Source organism: Amblyraja radiata, chromosome 13 (assembly GCF_010909765.2).
Source record: "Amblyraja radiata isolate CabotCenter1 chromosome 13, sAmbRad1.1.pri, whole genome shotgun sequence".
In the NCBI taxonomy this organism is placed as follows: Eukaryota; Metazoa; Chordata; class Chondrichthyes; order Rajiformes; family Rajidae; genus Amblyraja; species Amblyraja radiata.
The window spans coordinates 34,337,241-34,353,612 of record NC_045968.1 but is presented as its reverse complement, the minus strand read 5'-3'; the positions used below and the strand labels follow the sequence as shown (position 1 = coordinate 34,353,612).

The following is a 16,372-nucleotide window of genomic DNA, read 5'->3' as shown; positions in this document are numbered from 1 at the left end:
CTCCACAGATGCTGCCTGAGCCGCTGAATTGTCCAGCACTTCATGTTTTGCTCAAGTATGTCAGGTTGTGCTTGTAAAAATACAGAACCTCTTGGCAGCGTTAACGCGAACGATTAGCTAAATGAACCAGAATAATTAACAAAATTCAACGATATAATTACCTTTACAATAGATGCTTACAATCGTCCCACTTTCGCAGTCCTTCGCGTTGGAGACAGTGAACGAACAGCCCGAGGATGAAATACCAGTTCCGTTGCATTGAACTTTGTCCAGCAAAAGCGGCCCATCTTTGCGCGAGATAGGTTTGATTAGTAGCGCGTCGTAGAGGTTGCATCCAACCTGTCTACAGACGATTTCTCCATAGCTTTCATCCCAATGGGTGGTGCAGACTGACATCCACTGGCCTCTGTAACGAATCTCTAAATCTCCGCCACAAGGTCCTTCCGGTCCCACCAATCTCAATTGTCTAAAATCTTTTTTTTAAAGGCAAGAGAAAAGCGGTTTACATAACCTGAAGTATATTTCGTTGGGTAGCTTACAACGTATCGGTAGGAATATTGATTTCTCTAATTTCAAGTAACACTTGCTTTCCCTCTCTCTCAGACCCCCCCCCCCCCCCCCCCCCCCCCCCCCCCCCCGCCCCCCCCCCCCCCCTCCCATTTCTCCGACGTTTCTGTGTCCTGATTAATTTTACTGATTGTATGCCTCGTTGTAAACCTCTCCTTTCTGTAAATCCCAATAAACCACGCCGCGGTGACCAGTTACCTTTTCCGCGCCCTCAAATCACCCCCTCGATAACTAAAGCACGATTTCCCATTCACAAAGCTGTGCTGCCTCTGCTCAATCATTGCCGGTTCAATTTAATCAACATTTCCACCCACTCATCGATATACAATTACGAACAACAAAGATCATAAAACGGATCCGCCAACTGGTCAGAGACCTCTAGTCAGACGTTCCACCACCATACACATTATCTTCGCTAACCAAGACAAATTTGGATCTAATTTACATTTTGTTATAGTGAAAATAACTATATTTTGTGGAAACGGTAATTTCAGCCCAACCTGCCACGCCAACCATCATTCCCCAACCACAGTGGTCCCGTCGACCTTCCAAACATATCCTATCCATGTATCTATCCATATGTTTATAAACGTTATGATAGTACCTGCCTCAACTCTCTACTCTGGCAGCTCGTTCCATATACCCACCGAAAAAAAGTTGTCCTTCAGGTTCTTATTCATTATTTTCTTCTCAGCTTAAATCTGTGGCCTCACGTCCCTGATTCCCCCCCTCTGGGTAAAGGACTCTGTGCATTCACCCTAACTTCTCAATGTTTTAATATTCCCTCCGTTATGTTCTCAATATTGGAGCTGCATTTGTTCCGGAATTCTTCCATAAACAATATATGGAAGATATATAAACTATATATAAACTTTTCCGATATCGATGAAATTTTCCAATAAGATTACCAAGATACCTTATGCGCGTTAACATCAGAGACAATTACACAAATATGATTTAAAAATACCAATTAAGTCCTATGATGGATTCCGAGAGTTACAGCGCCGTACGAAACGAAAACATCAATACTACCCATCATGTGTGTGTTGTATGTCGACGTTAAACCTATTACCCATTACCGAGCCTGACCGTCTATCCCTCGACATTTCAAGAATTCATATAAATATTGATTCAGGCTCTGCTTTCCCGGTTACGAACACCCTCCGGGTCAAATAAATCTTCCACAAATTCCGTTTAAATTTCAAGAGAGAGATAGACGTAGCTCTTATGGCTAAAGAAATCAAGGGATATGGGGGGGAAAGCAGGAATGGGGTGCTGATTTTAGACGATCAGCCCTGATCATATTGAATGGCGATGAAGGGCCGAATGGCCTACTCCTGCACCTATGTTTCTACGTCTCTTTCTATGTTTTTATGAAATCCATCTAGCAAAGCAGTTCCTTCTTAAACAAATAGCTTAAATCTTTGTTAAGAGCAAACGTTTGTCGTGTCCACCCCACTCTTTGCACTCTATTTATTATTTGTATACCGCAGTCAGGTCACTCCTCAGCAAAGCTCCCGGAACTTTCATAAACGAAGGCACTACCCGAATCACCTGTCCCCGATTGTGGAAATTGGATTTTGTCTCTGGAACTCATGCGCTGCAATGCCGAGAACTATGTTCCGCACTCAGTATCTCCCCCTTCGCTCTCTATATTGTACTTGAGTTTGACTTAATTGTATGTATGTATGGTCTATCCTATCTGCTTGAATTGCATGCAAAACATAGCTTTTCACTAATAAACTTACATTTAAACCTAAACATGATAAATCCGGGCAGCATTCGGCCAGTTAACCTACAAACCCGCACAGCTTTGGGACGTGGGATAAACCCCGAGTACACGAAGGAAATCCACGCGGTCACCCACGCGGTCACCCACGCGGTCAAGGGGACAACTTGCAAACTCCACACACACAGCGCCCCAGGTCATGATCGAACCCGGGTCTCTGGCGCTGTGAGACAGCAGCTCTACCCGCTGCGCCACGGTACCGCTCGATACCTTGTGCTCGACTTGAGATTCGCAGGGCCAGCACGAGTATCCACAGCCGCAGCATCTGCTGGACGAAAGCGAATTCCACCGCTGGATCTTTGGAAAAATGCAGCGCAGCTTGCTGCTAGACGGCGCTCATTTAATTCACCGGAAGAATGCTGTGAAATATCGGCTGGCAATGAGCTATGAAAGTTTTACTGAGCTTACAGGAATCCATACACCAATAGCAAACACTATTACCATTTTGGGCAAAACGTTTGCAATAACAATCTTTAAGGGGTGGGGCGTGTGACTTCCAGTGACCATAGACATTAAAACGATCCGAGCAGTTCCTGTTTATCAGTAAACCGATTTGAGTCATGCCTTAAACAAGAGTCATAGAATCTTAGCTAGGCCATTCGGCCCAACTTGCCCACGCCGACCAACATGCTCCGTCAACACTAGTCCCACCGGCCTGCGTTTGGCCCCCATCCCTCTCAACCTGGCCTACACATATACCTATCTAAATTGATTTTAAACGCTGTTATGGAACCTGCCTCAACTACCTCCTCGCAGCGCATTCCATACATCCACCACCATCTAAAAAATAAGTTCCTCGTGTTCTTTTTTAAATCTTGGCTTCATATCACATGGATCGAATTTGCTCCTGTGAGCTCTAAAATTCTGGATATTGTGAAGGTAAAGCCCCAGATTTACATGTTTCTAAATGTTTCCTTAATGTTTCACACGCAGTGCCCTTTATCTTTGATGATTCAGGTGAGAAATATTTATTTGTGGCCTCACTTATATGCAGACACAAATAACTGGTTTCCAAAAAAAGACACAAACCGGTAGAGTATTTCAGAGGGTAAGACAGCATTTCAGATGAATGTAGGTCGGCGACCATTCAGATCCGGGCCCCTTTTTAGACTGACCTTCCTTTGATCTAGTCTTATTCGTTCATGCATATCTATCCCAAACCATCGGCGAAAGGTTTTTAATTTTTGTTCACATCTAATTCTCAGAATACGGATATTATTACTGTTTATCAATTAATAGACAATAGGTGCAGGAGTAGGCCATTCGGCCCTTCGAGCCAGCACCACCATTCAATGTGATCATGGCTGATCATCCCCAATCAATACCCCGTTCATGCCTCCTCCCAATATCCCCCTGACACCGCTATCTTTAAGAGCCCTATCCTGCTCTTTCTTGAAAGTATCCAGAAAACCGGCCTCCACCGCCCTCTGGTGCAGAGAATTCCACAGACTCACAAATCTGTGAGAAAAAGTGTTTCTTCGTCTCCGTTCTAAATGTTTTACCCCTGGTTCTTGACTCCCCCAACATCTGGAACATTTCCTGCCTCTAGTGTGTCCAAACCCCTAATAATCTTATATGTCTCAATAAGATAACCTCTCATCCTTCTAAACTCCAGAGTATACAAGCCCAGCCGCTCCATTCTCTCAGCATATGACAGTCCCACCATCCCAGGTATTAACCTTGTAAACCTACGCTGCACTCCCTCAATAGCAAGAATGTCCTTCCTCAAATTAGGGGACCAAAACTGCACACAATATTCCAGGTGTGGTCTCACTAGGGCTCTGTACAACTGCAGAAGGACCTCTTTGCTCCTATGCTCAACTCCTCTTGTTATAAAGGCCAACATGCCATTCGCGTTCTTCACTGCCTGTTGTACCTGCATGCTTACTTTCATTGACTGATGAACAAGGACCCCCAGATCCCGTTGTACTTCCCCTTTTCCCAACTTTAACGCCATTTAGATAGTAATCTGCCTTCCTGTTTTTGCTACCAAAGTGGATAACCTCACATTTATCCACATTAATCTGCATCTGCCATGCATCTGCCCATCACCCAACCTGTCCAAGTCACCTTGCATTCTCATAGCATCCTCCTCACTGCCACCCAGCTTTGTGTCATCTGCAAATTTGCTAATGATACTTTAAATCTCTAGATCAAAATCATTGATGTATATTGTAAATAGTAAATCCAATTTTCTCAACAGCATACTTTCTTCAGCAATATTTCATCCTGATCATGAATCCAGATCCTGCCAAACACTTGAAGTTTCGAAGTTTCCAATCACTCCCGATTCTGCCGACGTTCAAATGTCCTAAATCAATATCCCAGGATACACCATCTTCTTCCCCTCTGTTATCAGACTTCTGAACGGTCCTTCCATAAGGTAGGATACTCTCCGGTTTTTCTCGACCCCATTGCGGACATTGGACCCTGTCTCTGGAACTGATGCGCTACATTGCTGAGAACAATATTCTGCACTCTATATATTTCCCTTTCCTCTACCAATTTTGTTTTTTACCGAAGAGAGGCACAAAATGCTGGAATAACGAACCGGTTCAGGCATTATCCATGGTGAAAAAGGTTGGGTGACGTTTCCGGCCGGAACCCTTCTCCAGACTCGAAACGACCCGAAACGACATCCATCTTTTTTCTCCACAGATGCCAGCTGAACTGCTGAGTTACTCCAGCACTTTGTATCTTTCTTCGGTTAAAAAAAAAAAAAACAGCATTTGCAGTTCCTTTCTACACAGTACTCGAGTTGGAATTGACTGAATTTATCAACAATATTATTCGATCTGTTTGGATAGCATGCAACACCACACTTTACACTGAACTTCGGCACATGTGTTAATAATAAATCTAAACTTGACCACCTGACCCCAGCCACTAATAACCCAACTCTATCCAACTATTGTTGTTATCCTTTGATCCTTTCCCCAGAATCAATTCAGAGATTGCTAGAAATCTAAAAATCAATTTTTTTAGATTTCTCCACGAATTGAATTGAAAGATGTAGCACGGAAACAGACCCTTCGACCCACCGACTGCACGCGGAACATCCATCACCTGTTCACACTAGTTCTATATTATCTCACTTTCGCATTGCTTACACACGAGGGACAATTTACAGAAGCCAATTAACCTACAAACCCGCACGTCTTTGGAAAGCGTATGAAGAAACCGGAGCACCCGAAGAAAACCCACGCGGTCACAGAGACAACGTGCAAACTGAACACAGACAGCACCCGAGTTCAGGATCGAACCCGGGTCTCTGAAGCTGTGAGGCAGTGGCTCTACCAGCTGCGCCTCTACTCCACCCATGTTCCTCCTTCTTTCTAGAAATTACCGTCGGAAAATTACGGCAGATTTTCCTCTTCGCTGTGAGGGTCCATGTTATCTGGAGCTCAGATGCTCCCCTCCTCCTTCAACATCACTGGCACGTGTTTCGTTGTTTCTTTCGCCCTTAATTTCAGAATGCCAACGTAAAAGAATACAAAATTATGCAAGTTGGATGCAAGCAAACACCAGATTATTGGTAACATTTCCCCACTCTAATTTCTGCAACGCATTGCTTCCTTATGTTCATACCGATATGTTAAATGATTGTAGGCGATGTATTGCACTGCATATGTCCGAGGCCCATTACTTAACTTACGATGAGCGTTTGGCGGCTCTGGGTCTGTACTCGCTGGTGTTTACCTGGAGGGGGGGGGGGGGGGGGGGGTACCTCATGGAAACATACCTCATAGTGAAATACCTGGATAGAGTAGATGCGAACAAAGGTTTTCCACGGGAGGGAGAGTTCAAGACCAAGGGCCACAGCTCAAAATAAAAGGACGTACCTTTAGAAAGGAGATGAACACGAATTTCCTTAGCCAGGGGGTGATGAATGTGTGGAATTCATTGTCACAGACGGCTGTGGAGGCCAAGTCATTGGGTGTTTTTAAAGCGCAGATTGACAAATTATTGATTAGTAAGGGCGTCAAGGTTTACGGGGAGAAGGCAGGAGAATGGGGTTGAGAGGGAAAGATAGATCAGCGGTGATCTATTGGCGGAGCAGGCTCGATGGGCCGACAGGCCTAATTCTGATCCTATGACTTATGAACTCATTTGGAAGCACAAGAGTCTACAATTCCTGGGATCTGGAACAAAACAAATTGTTGAAAGAATCCAGAGGCCAAAGCAATATCTGTGGAGCCACATGTTAATGCGGGTCATGTCCACCATATATTTGCCTCCCCATATGCTCTTTGACCCTGCGAGCTTCCTCTAGAACTTGGCTATTTGATGAACATTTGGAAACTTTCGCGGTTATTCACCGCACACACCTGTTTGAGAGTGTGACGCTATCGGCATAACCTAGCATGTCTGCATCTGCTTAACCCGCGGAAAGAGTATCTGTTTAACGTGCTCCGCAGTTGCCAAATGTCTCTCTCCTGGACTCCAGAAAAGTCGTGCTCCGGAAATAAATAGTCCCCTCATTGTTTAGTGACCGTGCACTCCAAAAACGTGCAAATGGCGGCGCGTCATTGGGGAAGCCAGAAGAGAAAATTTGAGACAACTGGACTAACAGCCTTTTTATCTTACTTAAACAAAGTGGTAGGAGAAATTAGGGGTCGGTCGGCATCTGCGGAAGGAATGGACAGGCTATGTTTCAGATCGGGGCTCGTCATCGGAATCAGTTTGACTGAAGAGAGGTCCCAACGCTAAACGTTGCCAATCCACTTCCCACCACATATACTGCCTAACCCGCTGAGTTCCTTTGTGTTTTGCTCAAGTTCCCAGTGTCTGCAGCCTCTTTATTTTGCTTATTTGGTCGCAAGAAAGACGTATTTGGTTACTTACATTTTGCTTCGCTCTTTGGTCCACGGCCATGCCTGCCTCCAACACGCAGGCGCGGGCGCAGACTCACACACACGCTGCCTGTCAGCGATTATCTTACCGAACCATCTCAATACTCTGTGCAGCCGTTGCCAACAGTAACTAGTTATCTGTAAATCTTTCAGCGGGCCAGGCAACATCTCTACAATCGGATTTGCAGCACATGCGCTTCTATTTTCATTTGTAAATCTCTGGTTGGGGACGGTGTGATAATTCTGCAAGATTAGCAAGAGCGGGGCTGTGCAGGCAGCAGAGGGGTGCAGGTCTGTGGTTGAATTAAAGTTCGCATTTTTTGATTTACGGTAAAGATTTTTGGGTTGAAGACACCGCACAATGTAAGAGCTGGAAAGTTATGGTACAGCTCTGCAGGACATTTGTGAGGCCCCTTTTTGTTGTTGTTGCAAAAGTAGGTATATTCACAGGCACAAAATTACAGTGAAAACACTATTCTACGGAGATAAGTGTCTAAAATAAGAAATATACATATAGGTATCAGCCAAATCGCTGTCACTTTCATCAAATAATGACAAGCCCCTCCAGTGTCCAGCGGTGGCGGAAAGCGGCCAAGCTGCCCATGGACACCACTCCCTCTCCCGCGACCCGGGGATGAGACCGCATATTTTTTAATACAAAAGTAAGTCTATTTGCATGTACAGAATCACAATAAATACGCTTAGGCCCCATTTGTGACATTGTGCAGTTCTGGTCGCCCCATTACAGTAAATGTGCTTTTCTAAAGGGTGGAGGGTGGTTTACCACAATAGTGCTTGGAAACAGGGGGGGTATTAGCTACAGGGAGAGTTTGAGCAGGCTTGGATTGTTTTCTCTGGAACGCCGGAGGTTGCGGGAATATTGCGATAGGCATACAGTCAGACAGGTAGATGGACAGGTAGACAGTCAGACAGGTAGATGGACAGGTAGACAGTCAGACAGGTAGATGGATAGGTAGACAGTCAGAACCTTTGTCCTAGAGTGGAAATATCAAATACTCGAGGGAATAGCTTTAAGGTGAGGGGGGGGAGGGGCAAATTTGAAATGAGGTGTGCGGATACGAGCGTTTATATTGAGGGTGGATTGGAGGGTAGCTAATGTTATCCCATTTTTTAAGAAAGGGCGGGGGAGAGAGAAAACACGGAATTATAGACCAGTTAGCCTGACATCGGTGGTGGGGAAGATGCTGGAGTCAATTATAAAAGATGAAATAGCCGCACATTTGGATAGCAGTAACAGGATCGGTCCGAGTCAGCATGGATTTACGAAGGGGAAATCATGCTAAACTAATCCTGGAATTTTTTGAGGATGTAACTTGGAAAATGAACCAGGGAGAGCCAGTGGAAGTAGTGTACCTGGACTTTCAGAAAACATTTGATAAGGTCCCACATAGGAGATTAGTGGACAAAATTAGAGCACATGGCTTTGGGGGTAGGGTGCTGACATGGATAGAAAAGTGGTTGGCAGACAGGAAACAAAGCGTAGGGATTAACGGTTCCCTTTCAGAATGGCAGGCAGCGACCGCAAGGCTCGGTGCTGGGACCGCAGCTATTTACAATGTACATTAATGATTTAGATGAAGGGATTAATAGGAACATTAGCAAATTTGCAGATGACACAAAGCAGGGTGGCAGTGGGAACTGTGAGGAGGATGCAATGGGGATGCAGGGTGACCTGGACTGGTTGGGTGAGTGGGCAGATGCATGGCAGATGCAGTTTAATGGGGAAAATGTGAGGTTATCCACTTTGGTGGGAAGAACAGGAAAGCAGATTATTATCTGAATGGTGTCAAGTTAGGAAAAGGAGAAGTACAACGAGATCTGGGTGTCATTGTACATCAGTCACTGAAAGTAAACATGCAGGTACAGCAGGCAGTGAAGAAAGCTAATGGCATGTCGGCCTTCATAACAAGAGGAGTTGAGTATAAGAGCAAAGCGGTTCTTCTGCAATTGTATAGGGCCCTGGTGAGACCACACATGGAGTATTGTATGCAGTTTTGGTCTCCAAATTAGACGAAGAACATTCTTGCTATTGAGGGAGTGCAGCGTAGGTTCACGAGGTTAATAACCGTGGTGGCGGGACTGTCATAGGTTGAAATAATGGAGCTACTGGGCTTGGATACACTGGAATTTAGAAGGGTGAGAGGGGATCTTACTGAAACATATACAATTATTAAGTGATTGGACACTCTAGAGGCAATGGAGGCCGATGTTGTGAATTATCTGCCTCAGAAGGCAATGGAGGCCGATTCTCTGGATGCTTTCAAGAGAGTTAGATAGAGCTCTTCCTGATTGTGGATGATCAGCCATGATCACAATGAATGGTGGTGCTGGCTCAAAGGGCCGAATGGCCTATTCCACCTATTGTCTATTGTTTATTGTGATCAGAAGCGTAGATTCCTGCATTTGGTCTTGCATGGAAGGCATGCAACGGTAGGCCAATGTTTGCGGACTAAGGAAAATGTCAACGCGTTCGCTGCGGGTGACAGCACGGGAGCGCCGGTCGTCACCCGGCGCAACGGTGGCCATGGGCCTGCGGTAAACCTTACCTTCCGGTAGCGTGACTGTTCCCTCATCTGCGGATAACAAATCAGAAGCGAACGCCGCACATCGGCCTCCAAATTCTCCATCAGGCAAGGCGCGTCTTAGATAAGAATAGTAGTGGGGAGAGGGGGTGGGTGAGGTATTAGTAGAACGGGCAGTGTAGCGGGGCAGCTGGTAGTTCTGCTGCCTCACATCGCCAGAGACCCTGGTTCGATCTTAACCTCGGGTGACGTCTGTGTGGGTTTGCACGTTCTCCCCGTGACCGCGTGGGTTTCCTCCGGGTGCTCCGGTTTCCTCCCACATCCCGAAGAAGTGCGGGTTTGTGGGTTAATTCGCCTTCTGTAAATTGAACCCAGTGTGTAGGGAGTGGATGAGGAAGTGGGATAACACAGAACGGGGTGATCGATGGTCGGCGTGGACTCGGTAACACCGAAAGAACGCGTTGGAAATACAAAAGACATGGTCTGACAGAAGGTGGGTGGATATATGGGAGGTTTTTCAAAACTGTGGGCCAAGAAACACATTACAAAATGAGAGTAACGTTATCGGGGAAGAGCGTGGCGGTGAGAGGAAACGTGCGATTAATCCCCAGAAAGAGACGAATCGTTTGGCAACCGAATATCAGATCGATCGATTAATTTATTCGGAATACAGGCACACAATTCTGGAGATGCGCAAGGCCGGGTTATGGGGAATAAGATGTGATTTTATAAAGCGGTAAAATAAGTACGAAGCAGCTTAAAAGTGTTCAGCTGGGCACCGCGTCACATACATTGTGAGGAATTAATGCGCCCATCACACAGTCCAGACACTCCACCATCGATTCCTCCTACGCTTTAAGCTGCGTCGGGAAAGCAGCCAACATAATCAAAGCCTTGTCCCACCCCGGTAATCCCTACGTCTCCCAACTCCCCTCAGGCAAAGATACAGAAGCTCGAAAGCTTCCACCAGACTCAGGAACAGCTTCTTCCCCTCTCTTGTCATGCTTCTGGACGGTCCTTCCATAAACTAGGGCACTATCCCATTCATCTCTACCCCATTGCGGGCAGTGGAGTTATCGATGGAACTGGTGCGCTACAGTGCTGAGAACTATATTCTGTGGTCTATTCTGTAAATATTATTGCGCCGTCCCCTTCGTTTTACCTATTGTACTTGAGTTTAACTTGTCTGTATTTATCTGTTGTTTTATATGGTCTTTTTGGATGGTATGCAATACAAGGATTTTCACTGTACCTCGTACACATGACAAAAATGAACTTAACCCTAAACCTAAACCCGGTTGAGGAAATGTATTTTGTCTGGTAAACAGAAATGGTTTCCTCCGCCAGATGGCACTAAACGTGGATCCATTCATTGCGTTCAAAATCGATATAGATTTCAGTTTGACATTCAGTGAACGAATAGTAGCGACCATTGGGTTAGAGACGTTGTAGCCGAGATCACATTAATCATTATCACGTTCAATACCCCGCAGGGTATTCCTGCGTCTCGAACCTTTTGAGCTCTTCTGTGGAGAAACGGATAAGTGCAGGTTTACAAAACAGCACTTTTTTTAAATGGAGGAATAACTAGGCAGCATCGCTGGAGGGCACGGACAGGCGACGTTTCGAGTCAGGATTGTACGGATTCAGTTTTCTTATGTTAGGTTGTGAGCTACCCCAAGATGAATATCAGGTCAGTGTCAATCCAACGAGTCCTGTTGCTGCCAAGTCCAGGCGAGGTTTTAGTTTCTCCAGCTTTTTGTGTACCTGAGGTTTAGTTTAGTTTAGTTTAGAGATACAGCGTGAAAACAAACCCCTCGGCCCATCGAGTCCACACCAACCATGATCACACGTACATTAGTTCTATCCTACACATACTAGAGACAATCTTTACTGGAGACAAATAACCTACAGACCTGCTCTTCTTTGGGATGTGTGAGGAAACCGGAGCATCGCGTTAAACCCCACGCGAACACAGGTAGAACGTGCAAACTCCGTACACACAGCCCCCGTAGTCAGGGTCGAACCCGGATCTCCCCAGGGCCAAACGGTCTGCATCCCAGAGTACTCAAGGAGGTAGCCCTAGAAATCGTGGATGCATAGCTGATCATTTTCTAATGTTATCTCGATTCTGGATCAGTTCCTGTGGACTGGCGGGTAGCCAGTGTAACTCCACTTTTTAAGAGAGAAAACGGGGACCACTAGCCTGATATCGGTAGTGGCGAAGTTGCTGGAGTCGATTATTAAAGATGTTCTAGCAGCGCATTTGCAAAGCAGTGACGGGATCGGTCAAAGTCAGCATGGATTTATGAAGGGGAAATCACGCTTGGCTGACCTTTTGGATTTTTTTGAGGATGTAACAAGTAGAATAGATAAAGGGCGAGCCAGTAGATGTGGCATATCTGGACTTTCAAAAAGCCTTTGACAAGGTCCCACACAAAAGATTAGTGTGCAAAATTAGATCACACGGTATTGGGGGTAAGGTATTGACATGGATGGAGAACCGGTTGGCAGACAGGAAGCAAAGAGTAGGAATTAACAGGTCCTTTTCAGAATGGCAGACAGTAACTAGTAGGGTGCCGCAAAGCGCGGTGCTGGGACCCCTGTTATTTAAAATATATATTAACGATTCAGACGAGGGAATTAAATGTAACATCTCTAAGTTTACGGATGACACAAAGCTGGGTGACAGTGTGAGCTGCGAGGAGGATGTTATGAGGATGCAGGGTGTCTTGGATAGCTTGGGTGAGTGGGCAGAAATATGGCAAATGCAATATAATGTGGATAAATGTGAGGTTATCCACTTTGGTGGCAAGAACAGGAACGCAGATGATTATCTGAATGGTGTCAGATTAGGAGAAGGGGAGGTACAACGAGACCTGCGTGTGCTTGTTCATCAGTCATTGTAAGTAAGCATGCAGGTACAACAGGCAGTGAAGAAAGCTAATGACATGCTGGCCTTCATTGCAAGCGGATTTGAGTTTAGGAGCAAGGAGGCCCTACTGCAGTTGTACAAGGCCCTGGTGAGACTGCATCTGGAGTAATTTGTGCAATTTTGGTCCACTAATTTGAGGAAGGACATTATTGCTATTGAGGGAGTGCAGCGTAGGCTCACCGGGTTAATTCCCGGGATGGCGGGACTGACATTTGATAAAAGAATGGGTCGACTGAGCTTGTATTCGCTGGAATTTAGAAGGATGAGAGGGTATCTTATAGAAACATATAAAATTCTTAGAGGACTGGGCAGGTGAGATGCAGGAAAAATGTTCATGATGTTGGGGGAGTCCAGAACCAGGGGTCACAGTTTACGAATAAAGGGTAGGCCATTTAGGACAGAGATGAGGAAATACTTTTCACACAGTGAGTTGTGAATCTGTGGAATTCTCTCCCACAGAAGGCAGTGGAGGCCAATTCACTGGATGTTGTCAAGACGGAGTTAGATTTAGCTCTTAGGATTAAGGGTATCCAGGGATATGGGGGGGGGGGAAGTCGGAACGGGGTACTGATTTTGGATGATCAGCCATGATCAATATTGAATGGCGATGCTGGGTCGAAGGGCCGAATGGCCTACTCCTGCACCTATTTTCTATGTTTCCATGTAAGACAGTGACTCTACCGCTGCGCCGTTGTGCCGTTAGTGGACTTGGAAAAATGACAGCTAGAATACATCTAGTGACGTTGGTACTTCCTGTACGTTTAGTTCAAAGGGTTTTTCCACGTGGCGGACGCTGGCATCGGCTGGAGGTCGGTGGTGGTTGGTAACCGGGAGGATGTTTATTGTCTGCATCTGACCTGATATCGTGGTACGAATGGACATTTGGTAATAGCATTAAATAAGTGGGAAGCCGGTAGGATAATAAAATGTGGATTAGTGATGGGTCGCCTATAATCATAATTAATGGAGAAGCATTCTCCAGAGTCACGTGTTTCTGCTAGTCTTGTTTCCATATTGTAAAGAAGTGCCAGGAATATTGCTATTCATGTGGAGAAACAAAATACTGCAGATGCTGGCGAGAGTGAAATGACGGTTTAGATAGAAATGCGAAATGTTAAACAACAGAGACACGCCGGTGTCATTAATCGATTAAAGAAAACATTAAGATCTTGACGTTACCAATATTTAGCACAGTTAAGAAGCGCACATGCATGCGGCGCCGAATTTCAATGCAATCCCCTGGAGTCTATAGATTGAGTAAACTTTGTATAGGGGGGTTGCACGTAAGGTCACTGGGTCATAGGGCTTGACGCACGGAGCCGCTCAATCCATCTGGAGGACATCCGTAACTTCCGGTAGATGTTATTAATGCAAGAAACGCGTACTTTCTTACCTGTTAAAAACCGCCAAATTGTTGAATTTCTGCGCTGAAAAAAATTGTGCAAGTCGGGATAAATGTGAGAGACATGTACCCAGCTTTAGAATTCCAAAAGTGAAGCGAAATGAAGGTAAAGAGAAGCGAGAGAAGGGACAACAGCAGCTAAAGTGCTTGGTAAACACTGGCTGTGCAGATATCGGAATTGAAAATATTGGGAATTGCGTTTGCTCACTGCATTTCATCAACAGTAATGCCCCTGTCCCACTGAGGAAACCTGAACGGAAACCTCTGGAGACTTTGCGCCCCACCCAAGGTTTCCGTGCGGTTCCCGGAGGTTGCCGGAGGTTGCAGGTAGTGGAAGCAGGTAGGGAGACTGACAAAAAACCTCCGGGAACCGCACGGAAACGTTGGGTGGGGCGCAAAGTCTCCAGAGGTTTCCGTCCAGGTTTCCTAAGTGGGACAGGGGCATAAGGCATGATTTGTGTTTTTTCTTGATACCTTTGGTATCTAAAAAGTCTCAGAAGTGATAAATCTTGCTGTAAATCTTTCTTCAGATGCGTTTTCATTTTGTATGTAAACATTGAGAACCATTGGCGATTAAAAAAAAATTATAGCCAGATTTATCACTTCTGAAACTCTTTAGATGCCAAAGGAATCGAGAAAAAACACAAATAATGCCTTGGTTGATGAAATGCAGTGAGCAAACGGCCAATGTTCCCCAAGCACTCTGGCTGTTGTTGTCCCTTCAGCTCTCGCTTCTATCTACCGTCATTTCTCCTCACCTTTGGAATTCTGAAGTAGGCTAAATGTCTCACAGGCTTACCCCGATTTCCATAATTATTTACAGCGCTAAAATTGACAATTTCAGCGGGTTTTAACGGGCCCGCTACGCTGGAAACAATGGTAAGTGCCTACCTGCAGTTCATCGCGTGTACTCCATTTGGTGTAGCGTAGCAACAGTACGGGTCATGGGTCGTGACCCGACTGCCGTGAAACCTCCCTATTTGCAATTATCATTAACAGTGAGGATGAGATAACCAATCATTTGCAACTGAGTTAACAATCCATGGCACTCTTGTGAATAAACACGCATTTTGTTTTCCTTTCATCAGAATTGATGGGTGTAAATGTACTTCTGTCGATAGTGTGAAATGGGTTTTTATCTTTAAGGGCCTGTCCCACCAGCATGCGACTGCATGCGGCAAGCGCGACCTAACGTGGTCGCTTGAGCAGTACGGCCTCGCGGGGCCAGTCCCACTTCGATCGTCGGAGCCGTATGGAGTTGTGCGGAGCCTGTCCCGATTTCGCGCGGGGCTCCGAAAAACTGACACTGTCCAAAAATCCCGCGCGGCAACGGTCTGTCGGCCCGCAGCCGCATTGAGGCCGAACGCAGCGCCTCGGCGGACGTACGCAGCGGCTCGATGCCGTACGCAGCGTCTTGACGGCGTACGCCTAGCGCGTGACGTTGCGCGATGGCGTCACCACCCGGCGTGCCGTTGCGTGTTGACGTCAGCGACCGACGCCGTGCGACGTCCAAATTCAGTCGGCCAGCCTGCCCAGCTGATTGGTGAGTATGATGTCGGGACCAGCCCCGCACAACTCCAGACGGCTCCGCGGTTGGAAGTGCGACCGGCCCCGCGAGGCCGTACGCCTCAAGCCACCACGTTTGGTCGCGCTAGACGCATGCAATCGCATGCTGGTGGGACAGGTCCTTTAGTCCCAGAATCCCTATTTAGTCCCTATTTTGCATTCAGTTTCCTTTTGAGCGCGGGGGGTTCAAATTTTCACTCCATAGTTAGATTAAATGTGTGGCACCGGGCGCACATTTCACATTCTATCAAATAAGACAAAACTAGAAAGCTTCAATTTGACAATTGTACTTACCTAATGGTATAGATCAACAAAATGTAAACTTGTTGCCGTTTCCAGTGCCATAATCAAAAACAAAATATCTCACGGATTCAGATATTCGAACTGGTCAGGTTTCATGAAAAGATCAAAGTCTGAATTGGTCACATGTAAGATATGAGAATCCGGGTTCTACCTATCGTTAGTAAGGTAAGGGGCACTTTCAGAGGGGGACGTAAGAAATAATTGAGAGTGTGGACATGGAAGAGGATTGTTTTTAGTTGGAAAATACGGATCCGTTTCATTGCCGTGTACATTCAATAAATTAATTATTCCAAACGGAATGTAATTGTTGTTTCTCCCACCCCTCTGTCGTCACCATCCCTCAATGACCAAGCCTACCACTCCCCCCCCCCCCCCCCCCCCCCCCCCCCTCCCCCACCCCTCCAAAAAAAATCT

At 46.0% G+C, this 16,372-nt stretch overlaps 1 long non-coding RNA gene across 1 annotated transcript; it reads right to left on the bottom strand.

Annotated features, from left to right (window-relative positions):
• Positions 1-179: 179 nt before the first annotated feature.
• LOC116979839 lies at positions 180-7,244 on the bottom strand. Its single transcript, XR_004413783.1, has 3 exons — positions 7,202-7,244; positions 5,703-5,818; positions 180-473 (listed from the first exon to the last, which is right to left on the bottom strand). It is a non-coding gene; the product is annotated as an uncharacterized LOC116979839 (long non-coding RNA).
• Between the last annotated feature and the right edge of the window lie 9,128 nt (positions 7,245-16,372).